The sequence below is a fragment of the Mobula birostris genome, chromosome 7, assembly GCF_030028105.1.
Source record: "Mobula birostris isolate sMobBir1 chromosome 7, sMobBir1.hap1, whole genome shotgun sequence".
In the NCBI taxonomy this organism is placed as follows: domain Eukaryota; kingdom Metazoa; phylum Chordata; class Chondrichthyes; order Myliobatiformes; family Myliobatidae; genus Mobula; species Mobula birostris.
The window spans coordinates 29399444-29410625 of NC_092376.1; the positions used below are offsets into that span (position 1 = coordinate 29399444).

Here is an 11182-nt window from a genome sequence, read left to right on the forward strand (position 1 = left end):
GACTCAGAATTGTGAAAGGGTCATCAAATACTATAAATGCTATGGTACAGGAGACCATTCGGCCCATGGCATCCATGTTGGCTCAATAAAAGACCTAATCAACATCAGATGAGTCCAGTGCCTGTTGAATGAAGGAACATCAGCACCCTTCCCCAAGTGGCTACTCACTATGGGTTAGTGCCTCGAAAGGCATGTGGCACGCAGTTGACTCAACTATACTCAGTGAGGAAGAAAGCATCCAAATTCGGCCCATCAATTTAATCACAGCATAATAGGCCATTCTGCCCATCAGATCTACAAACGTATGTTGGCTTTCAGAGCAATCGCATCCATCCAATTTTCCTACTTACTCCCCTCACACATGCTCCCCCAATTCTTCCACCCACCAGCACCACAAGCAAGTCACGGGGCCAATAATCCCATCAGGCAGTTTGTCTTTGGGACACTGGAGGAAACTAGGGCACACAGGGGAACTCGTGGTCACAGAGAGAAGGTGGAAGCAACACGCAATTGATACCGGAAGTCAGGATCAGATCTAGCCACTGGTGATTTCAAAAAACAGGGGCGCCAAGACTAGCTTGCAGGTTGAGTCAGTGGTAAGGAAGGCAAATGCAATGCTAGCATTTGTTTCAAGAGCACAAAAGCATAAAAGCAAGGATGTAATACTGAGGCTTTGTAAGGCATTGGTCAGATTGCACTTGGAATATTTTGAGCAGTTTTGGGCCCCTTAGCTAAGAAGGGAGATGTTAATACTGGACAGGGTTCACCGGAGGTTTATGAAAATGATTTTGGGAATTAAAAGGTTAACATATGAGGAGTATTTGACATATCTGGGTCTATACCCACTGGAATTTAGAAGAATGAGGGGGATCTCATTAAAACTTACTGAATATTGAAAGGCCTCGAGGGAGTGGACATGGAGGGGGTGCTTCCAACAGTGGGAGAGTCTAGGACCAGAGGGCAAAGCCTCTGAATAAAAGGATGTCCCTTTAGAGATAATGAAGAATTTCTTTAGGCAATGGGAGGTGGATCTATGGAATTCATTGCCACAGAGGATTGTGGATGCCAAGTTATTGTGTGTATTTGAAGTGGAGGTTGATAGGTACTTACTTAGTAAGAATGTCAAAGGTTATGGGGAGAAGGTAGCGGAATGGGGATGAGAGGGAAAATAAATCAGCCACGATTGAATGTCAGAGCAGACTCAATGGGCCGAATAGCCTATTTCTCATCCTTTGTCTTATGGAGATACAAGGCAGCAGTACTACCTCCTGCACCATGGGGTCACCTGTTAACCTTGCCCTTGAGATTTGGGAGGAAACAGGACATCATAGGAGAAACCCATAGAGTCAGAGGGAGAACAGACAATTCCACACAGAGAACACCAAATATCAGGAGCTTTAAAGGAATTTAACATCTCTGTATTATTATTGCTGAATTATCACACAGATGGTCTTATGTGTTCATAATTCAGGAAAGGAGAGATCCTTTACTGAATTATGGCCAGTCCAGTCTGAAAAAATCACTAAGCAATTACCATCAACAAATCACTTTCCAATTGCAGAGGAAACAACACACTGGACCATTGCTACACCACCATCACGAATGCCTATCGTGCTATTCCACGCCCTCACTTCGAGAAGTCTGATCACCAGGTTGTACTTCTACTCCCTGAGTATAGGCAGAGACTGAAGACTGCAGCACCAGCAGTGAGGACCTGGTAAGGCTCTGAAAACCTGTGCCAACCAACTGGCGGGAGTACTCAAGGATATTTTCAATCTCACTGCTACAGGTGGAAGTTCCCACTTGCTTCAAAAAGGCAACAATTATGCCAGTGCCTAAGAAGAATAATGTGAGTTGCCTTAATGACTATCGCTCGGTAGCACTCACATCGACAGTGATGAAATGCTTTGAGATTTGGTCATGACTAGACTGAACTCCTGCCTCAGCAAGGACCTGGACCCATTGCAATTTGTCTATTCACCACAATAGGTCAATGGCAGATGCAATTTCAATGGCTCTCCACACGGCTTTAGACCACCTGGACAACACAAACACCTATGTCAGAATGCTGTTCATCGACTATAGCTCAGCATTTAATACCCACAATCATTCCCACAATCCTGATTGAGAAGTTGCAGAACCTGGGCCTTTGTACCTCCCTCTGCAATTGGATCTTTGACATCCTAAATGGAAGACCGCAATCTCTGTGGATTGGTGATAACCTATCCTCCTCGCTGACGATCAACACTGGCGCACCTCAGGGGTGCGTGCTTAGCCCACTGTTCTACTCTCTCTGCACCCATGACTGTGTGGCTAGGCATAGCTCAAATACCATCTATAAATTTGCTGACGATACAACCATTGTTGGTAGAATCACAGGTGGTGACAAGAGGACGTACAGGAGTGAGATATGCCAACCAGTGGAATGGTGTCACAGCAACAACCTGGCACTCAACGTCAATCAGACGAAAGAGCTGATTGTGGACTTCAGGAAGGGTAAGACAAAGGAACACACACCAATCCTCGTAGAGGGATCAGAAGTGGAGAAAGTAAGCAGTTTCAAGTTCCTGGGTGTCAAGATCTCTGAGTATCTATCCTGGTCCCAACATATCAATGCATTTATAAAGAAGACAAGGCAGCAGCTATACTTCATTAGGAGTTTGAAGAGATTTGGTATGTCAACAAATACACTCAAAAGCTTCTATGGTTGTACTGTGGAGAGCATTCTGCCAGGTTGCATCACTGTCTGGTATGGAGGGGCTACTGCGCAGGACGGAAGGAAGCTGCAGAGGGTTGTAAATTTAGTCAGCTCCATCTTGGGTACTAGCCTACAAATTACCCAGGACATCTCTAGGGAGCAGCGTCTCAGAAAGGCAGCGTCCATTATTAAGGACCCCAGCACCCAGGACATGCCCTTTTCTCACTGTTACCATCAGGTAGGAGGTACAGAAGCCTGAAGGCACACACTCAGCGATTCAGGAACAGCTTCTTCCCCTCTGCCATCTGATTCCTGAATGGACATTGAACCCTTGGACACTACCTCACTTTTTTAGTATATATTATTTCTGTTTTATGCATGATTTTTAATCTATTCTGTATACGTATACTGTAATATACTTATTAATTTATTACTATTTTATTTTGTTTTTTCTTCTTTATTATGTATTGCATTGAACTGCTGCTGCTAAGTTAACAAATTTTACATCACATGCCGGTGATAATAAACCTGATTCGGATTCTGAGTTAATGCCCCACCAATGAATGTGATGCATGTAGACACGTGTAACAGTTTTAGTTTAGGTTAGGGGGCCACGAACTGTGTTGATTTGTCCTGGTGGGTAAGGAGTGCAGTTGATCTTCTGGCAGTGAACGAAATCACCACTCGTTGTAAGCTGAAGGTCAGTCAATTGGTGGCTGGCAGACAGGGAAAATTCCTCTCCTGTTAATGCTTTGAAATCCCAGCAGGTGGCAGTGTTTCCTGACATTTCTGCAAACTGATTGATGGTGCCGCACCTCCACCAGAAAATACTGTGATCGAATGGAAACGCTTTAGTTTGAAGAGAGATGTTGTTACTCTGACTGTTATTTTCTGTTTATTAACTCTAACTAATTCTGTTTTCAGTTTGTCAATCCGTGACCAGACCTAATGGTTGTTTCATTTATAACGGTGGAGAAAGAATCTAAACAATTCAAGTCGCTGTTGAATTTACAATTTTTCTTTGAGAAAACATTTCGCTTGTTCCATCAGTTGAATTGTTCCACATAGAACAAACACATACGGAATGAATTGTGACTGGGAAGGGGCACAGGTGGGAAGGGATTTGGGCTAGAAGAGCCCTGTGGGGAGCACAAGGAATAGGATTGACCAGATGGGCCGAATGGCTTTTTCCTCAGTTAAAATATTGTGTTATGCTGATGATTAATAAACAGATTGATTTATTGCTCATCATACCTACAGCTTGTTGCACTTACCTAACTCCTTAAGGTGCACTTCTGATTGTTGATGGAGAATTTTCTGCACCTTCCTGTACCTGTAACAGCAGACAGCTTCTTCTCCTAAGTATCCTGACTCATGCTGCTGGAAAACAAACCCTCTAGAAAGAGGGAAACATGAGACAAGGAGGGGTTTACAACAGAATCAATGGCACACTAATTATCCTGATGGTTGAGAGAGTAAATGCAACACACAGAATGAAACTGAGCAGCAAGGTCAAGTTAAAATTAATGATTAGCTTTAGTTGTCACATGTACAGTACTGTGCAGAAGTCGTAGGCATGCATACAGTATATAGCTAGGGTGCCCAAGACTTTAGCATGGTACTGTAGTAATTTTATGTAATGCACTGTACTGCTGCCACAAATAAAAGAACAGATTTCCTAACATATGTGAGTGGTGATAAATCTGATTCTGATATGGGTCTCTGTAGTGGACTGAGAGTGGGAAGGGGGCAGGGAGAGGAGGATCATGGTTGGGAGAAGGGAAAGGGAGAGGAGAGCACCAGAGAGACATTCTGTGATGATCTATTAACCGGCTGTTTGGAACCAAATGACCTTGCCTGGTGTCTCAGGGCTGGGTGTGTCTGCACCCATGCCACCCCGATCACTGACACTCCTTCTCTGCCCCCTGTCCCAATCTCTTCCTTTGGTGCTCCACCCTCGCCATTCCCAATATCTTTTTCTTCTGTCAGATTTACAAACTCACTCCCTGCTTCACGTTGACAAATACAGTGCTTTGCAAAAGTCTTAGGCACCCTAGCTTGCTCTCTCTATTCTCTGTCTCTCTCTGTCTGTCTGTCTCTCTCTGTCTGTCTGTCTCTCTCTCTCTCTCTCTCTCTCTCTCTCTATATATATATATATATATATACACACCTAAATCGTTTGCAAAGTACCATACATCAAAACAATAAACATAAAGAGAAATGTATTGTCTGCTGAAAATCAAACCAGGGAGGAGTTGAGGATTAAATCAGCAGCCTGCAAGTGGCACCACGCTCCAGCACCAATGTAGTATGCCCACATCGTACTAATCCTAACCCTAAACCGAACTGTAGGTCTGTGGAATGTGGGAGGAAATTGGAGCACCCAGAAGCAACCCACGTGGTCACAGAGAATGTGCAGACAGTTGGACATTGAACCCCGATCAGGGTGCACTGGCGCTGTAGAGCCATTGTGCCAACCTACCCTTTCACCCTCGGATATTGCTTACCTCGCTGGGCAGAAAGCCGCCTGGAGTCTGAAAGCAGAAGCACATTTTTATCTATTAATGACATTGAAGGGGCCATCCTGACTCCCAGGAGACCAATCCCATCTGATCTATTCCCTTTCCTTATTTTTTTCTACCCCTGCAACGTTTTCCCTTCAAAAATGTCTGTCCGCTCCTTTTCAGCCTGCAACTAGGGGTAACTTACCACAGCTAATTAACTTGGCAGCACATCTTTGTGATGGGGGAGGAAATCTGAGCACCCTGAAGAAACCAAAGAGGACACAGGGAGAACATGCAAACTCCACACAGACAGCACTGATTGAACTCAGGTCCCTGGAACTGCGAGACAGTATCTCTCAATACACACAAAAAATGCTGGTGAACGCAGCAGGCCAGGCAGCATCTCTAGGAAGAAGTACGGTCGACGTTTCAGGCCAAGACCCTTCGTCAGGTCTAACTGAAAGAAGGGCTAGTAAGAGATTTGAAAGTGGGAGGGGGAGGGGGAGATCTGAAATGATAGGAGAAGACAGGAGGGGGAGGGATGGAGCCAAGAGCTGGAAAGTTGATCAGCAAAAGGGATACGAGGCTGGAGAAGGGAGAGGATCATGGGACAGGAAGCCGGGGGAGAAAGAGAAGGGGGGAGGAGAGCCTGGAGGATGGAGAGCAGGCAAGGAGTTATAGTGAGAGGGACAGAGGGAGATAAAAGAGAGAGAGAGAAAAAAGGAGGAAAAAATAAAAATATATATAAAAGATATTAAATAAACAAATAAGTAATGGGGTGTGAAGGGAAGGAGGGGCATTAACGGAAGTTAGAGAAGTCAATATTCATGCCATCAGGTTGGAGGCTGCCCAGACGGAATATAAGGTGTTGTTCCTCCAACCTGAGTGTGACTTCATCTTTACAGTAGAGGAGGCCGTGGATAGACATGTCAGAATGGGAATGGGACATAGAATTAAAACGTGTGGCCACTGGGAGATCCTGCTTTCTCTGGTGGACAGAGCATAGGTGTTCAGCAAAGTGGTCTCCCAGTCTGCGTCGGGTCTCGCCAATATATAGAAGGCCACATCGGGAGCACCGGACACAGTATATCACACCAGCCGACTCACAGGTGAAGTGTCGCCTCACCTGGAAGGACTGTCTGGGGCCCTGAATGGTAGTGAGGGAGGAAGTGTAAGGGCACGTGTAGCACTTGTTCCGCTTACAAGGATAAGTGCCAGGAGGGAGATCGATGGGAAGGGATGGGGGGGGACGAATGGACAAGGGAGTCGCATAGGGAGCGATCCCTGCGGAAAGTGGGGGGGGGGGGGCGAGGGAAAGATGTGCTTAGTGGTGGGATCCCTTTAGAGGTGGTGGGAGTTACAGAAAATTATATGTTGGACCCGAGGCTGGTGGTGTGGTAGGTTAGGACAAGGGGAACCCTATTCCTAGTGGGGTAGTGGGAGGATGGGGTGAGAGCAGATGTGCTTGAAATGGGAAAGATGCGTTTGAGAGCAGAGTTGATGGTGGAGGAAGGGAAGCCTCTTTCTTTAAAAGAGGAAGACATCTCCTTCGTCCTGGAATGAAAAGCCTCATCCTGAGAACAGATGCGGCGAAGACGGAGGAATTGCGAGAAGGGGATGGCATTTTTTCAAGAGACGGGGTGGGAAGAGGAATAGTCCAGGTAGCTGTGAGAGTCCATAGGCTTATAATAGACATCAGTAGATAAGCTGTCTTCAGAGCTAGAGACAGACAGATCAAGAAAGGGGAGGGAGATGGACCAGGTAAACTTGAGGGCAGGGTGAAAGTTGGAGGCAAAGTTAATGAAGTCAATGAGCTCAGCATGCGTGCAGGAAGCAGAGCCAAAGCAGTCATCGATGTAGTGAAGGAAAAGTAGCGGACAGATACCAGTATAGGCTTGGAACATGGATTGTTCCACAAAGGCTACGAAAAGGCAGGTATAGCTGGGGCCCATACGGGTGCCCAAGGCTACACCTTTAGTTTGGAGGAAGTGGGAGGAACCAAAGGAGAAATTATTAAGAGTAAGGACTAATTCCGCTAGACGGAGCAGAGTGGTGGTAGAGGGGAACTGGTTAGGTCTGGAATCCAAAAAGAAGCGGAGAGCTTTGAGACCTTCCTGATGGGGGATGGAAGTATATAGGGACTGGAAATCCATGGTGAAAATAAAGCGGTGGGTCCAGGGAACTTGAAATCATTGAAAAGATTTGGAGTGTGAGAAGTGTCACGAACATAGGTGGGAAGGGATTAAACAAGGGGGGATAAAACAGTGTCGAGGTATGCAGAAATGAGTTCGGTGGGGCAGGAGCAATCTGAGACAATGGGTCTACCTGAACAGGCAGGTTTGTGGATCTTGGGTAGGAGGTAGAAATGGAAAGTGCAGGGTGTGGGAACTATGAGGTTGGTGGCAGTGGATGGGAGATCCCCTGAGCGGATAAAGTCGGTGATAGTGTGGGAGACAATGGCCTGGTGCTCCTTAGTGGAGTCATGATTGAGGGGTAAATAAGAGGAGGTATCTGCAAGTTGACACTGTGCCTCGGCAAGGTAGAAGTCAGTACACCAGACAACAACGGTGCCCCCCTTATTGGCGGGTTCTATACTAAGGTTAGGATTGGTGCGGAGGGAGTGGAGAGCAGAGCGTTCGGAAGGAGTGAGGCTGGAATTGGAACAAGGTGTGGTGAAGGTGTGATCCACGGTCTCCTCTACTGTCTAGATGAAGCCACACTCAGGTTGGAGGAACAAAACCTTATATTCTGTCTGGGTAGCTTCCAACCTGATGGCATGAACATTGACTTCTCTAACTTCCATTAATGCCCCTCCTCCCCTTCACATCCCATCCCTTATTTGTTTATTTATTTATATATATATATATATTTTTTTTCCCTCCTTTTTTTCTCTCTCTTTTGTCTCCCTCTGTCCCTCTCACTATAACTCCTTGCCTGCTCGTCACCCTCTGGGCTCCCCTCTCCCCTTCTCTTTCTCCCCAGGCTTCCCGTCCCATGATCCTCTCCCTTCTCCAGCCTGTTATCCCTTTTGCCAATCACCTGTCCAGCTCTTGGCTCCATCCCTCCTCCTCCTGTCTTCTCCTATCATTTTGGATCTCCCCCTCCCCCTCCCACTTTCAAATCTCTTACTAACTCTTCCTTCAGTTAGTCCTGACGAAGGGCTCCGGCCCGAAACGTCGACTGTACCTCTTCCTAGGGATGCTGCCTGGCCTGCTGCGTTCACCAGCATTTTTTGTGTGTGTTGCTTGAATTTCCAGCATCTGCAGATTTCCTCGTGTCTGCGTTTTTAAAGGCCGTATCTCTCAACTGCTAAACCACAATGCTGTCCAAAGTCCCAGTCTGAAAACCTGAAGGTCATTCCAGAGAAGTCAATAACACATGTCCAGTATTCCTACTGAATTACGTAAACTTCAAACAATCTGCTGGAAAAATTCAATTGGTCAAACAGCGGCTGTGGGGGGGCGGAAAAATTGTTGACTTTTCGGGTCAAAACCCTGCCTCAGTACTTTATCCTGCATGCGGAACAACGTGAGTAGATTAGCAGATAGTGTAAATGCACACACAGTCTTTTTCCCTGGGGAAAGAGTCACAAAAACTAGAAGGTGCAGATTTAGATAGATGGATAGAAACTTTATTGATCCCAAAAGAAATTACAGTGTCACAGTAGCATTACAAATGCACAGATATACAAATATACAAATATTAGAAGAGAAGAAATAAAGAATAAAAAATAAGTTATCTCAAACAGTCTTACAGGAGGGGGTCATCACTTCCCTGGCTATAGGCTGTCTCATTATAGAGCCGAATGGCCAAGGGTAAGAATGACCTCATATAACGCTCTTTGGAACAGTGCAATTGTCTTAGACTGTTACTAAAGGTGCTTCTCTGTCCAAGGTGGCATGCAGCGGGTGAGAACCATTGTCCAGAATTGCTAGGATTTTCATAGGGTACTTTGATCTACCACAGCCTCTGTGTGTCCAGTTTGACTCCTATGACAGAGCCAGCCTTTCTAATCAGTTTATTGAACTTGTTGGCATCACCCGTGTTGATGCCATGGCCCCAGCACACCACTGGAAGATTGTTTTGGTGACAACAGACTGGTAGAACATGTGAAGGAGAGGCCTGCATACTCCAAAGGACCTCAGTCTCCTCAGGAAGTAGAGATGATTTTGGTCCTTCTTGTACACAGCCTCTGTGTTGCTGCTCCACTCAAGTCTGTCATCCAGGTGCACCCCCAGGTACTTGTAGATCCTCACCACATCCGGGTCCTCACCATCAATAGTAACAGGGAGCAGTGCAGGGTTGTGGGATGGGAGGACTTAACAGTCACCTAAGGGGCAACGTCTTCACCCAGAGGGTGGTGTGTGTATGGAACAAGTTGCCAGTGGAAGGTGCAATAACAACATTTAAAAAAGTACGTGGATGGAACATGGATAGGAAGGTTTAAGATATGGACCAAACACGGGCAAATGGGACTGTCACAGATCTGTATCCGAATTGGCCTGAATAGCTTGCTCCTGTGCTGTGTAGCTCAATGACTGTTTGACTCTACTTGACAGCCTATTGCTGAGGGAGGAAGGGTGAGAGGAGTTTGTGTTGAAGCGTCCAACAAAATACTTCTCAATTATGATTGAATCTATAAGTGCGTAGATCGAGTGGGCAGCCAGGGACCTTTTCCCCAGGGCAGAAATGTCTATTTTAAGGTGATTGAAAGAAGGTATGGAGGGATGTTGGAGGGATTTTACACATAGAGTGGTGAGTGTGTGGATCATGTTGCCAGGAGTGATGGTAGAGGTAGAAATATTCGGGATATTTAAGAGACTCTTTAATAGACACATATCTGATAGAAAAATGGATGACTATGTGGGAGGAAAAGGTTAGAATGATAAGTTAAAAGGTTAGTAGGTTAAAGGGTAGGTTGACTACAAGTACCTTAGGTCAAGAATGATGAGTTCGGAGAAGGACATAAAGATACGGAAGGCGCTGGTGTGGAGGGCTATGAACGACATGAAGGAAATCTGGGTCAAACCTGACCAGAGGGCTTAAAAAGAGGAATTTCATAACAGTCATAGAGTCCATTCTCACGTACAGATACGAGACGTGGACACTCACTAAGACGATGCGAAAGTCTGTAGATGGTTGCTATACACGAATGCTCCGGATGGCTCCTGACGTGAGTTGGCAACAGCACATGATGAACATCGAGCTCTATAACAACCTACTGATGCTCACCACTAAAATCAAGGCGAGAAGACTGCAACTAGCAGGGCACTGTCTACACCACCCTGAGCTACCTGCCAGCCTAGTCATCATACGGGAGCCCAAGCACGGGAGGATGAACCCTGGGCGCCCTCCCAAGACTATGGTCAACACGCTCCTAGAAGATAGCGGCACGGCTAATGTAGATGAACTGAACACACTGATGAGGGAGAGGGAGAAATAGAGAGTCTGTCATCGTGCCTGACGCCGGCCCCCTAGGCCTGAGTCAACGTAGTAGTAGTAGTAGGTTAAAGGGTTGGCACAACATAATGGGCTGAAGGGCCTGTACTGTACTGTATTGTTCTATGTAATCAAAGAAATGGTTTTGAAGTGAATCATTGTATCAAAGGATCATCCATGGGTGCAGGGAAATATGTCCCAAAAATGAGAATTGATTAGTACAACACACACAGAACGCTGGAGGAACTCAGCAGGCCAGGCAGCATCTATGGAAAAGAGTACAGCTGACATTTCAGGCCGAGATCCTCAGTGATGGTAGAAGGATAAAGTTTGCCTAGGTGAACAGTGATTGAATCTAGCAAATCCATATAACAGTGGAGTTACCGCAAATGCTTATGTTGAGCCATTAAACTGATGTGATACTCTCCCACTGCTCTTTTGCCTGCGCACAGTAACACACAGCACTAGTCTACCTTGCATTGCAGTTGGGACCTCCCATTTCAGGCAAGGAATGAAGTAATGACCTCGCACAAGTAAATGA

General features: G+C 46.0%; 1 long non-coding RNA gene across 1 annotated transcript in view; it reads right to left on the reverse strand.

Moving 5' to 3' along the window:
• The window catches only part of LOC140200082 (uncharacterized), a 37909-nt gene extending 33789 nt beyond the window's left edge, over window positions 1–4120 (reverse strand). The window contains exon 1 of the long non-coding RNA XR_011886555.1: window positions 3973–4120. This is a non-coding gene — a long non-coding RNA (uncharacterized lncRNA). The remainder of the gene's footprint in view (window positions 1–3972) is intronic.
• Window positions 4121–11182: the final 7062 nt, after the last annotated feature.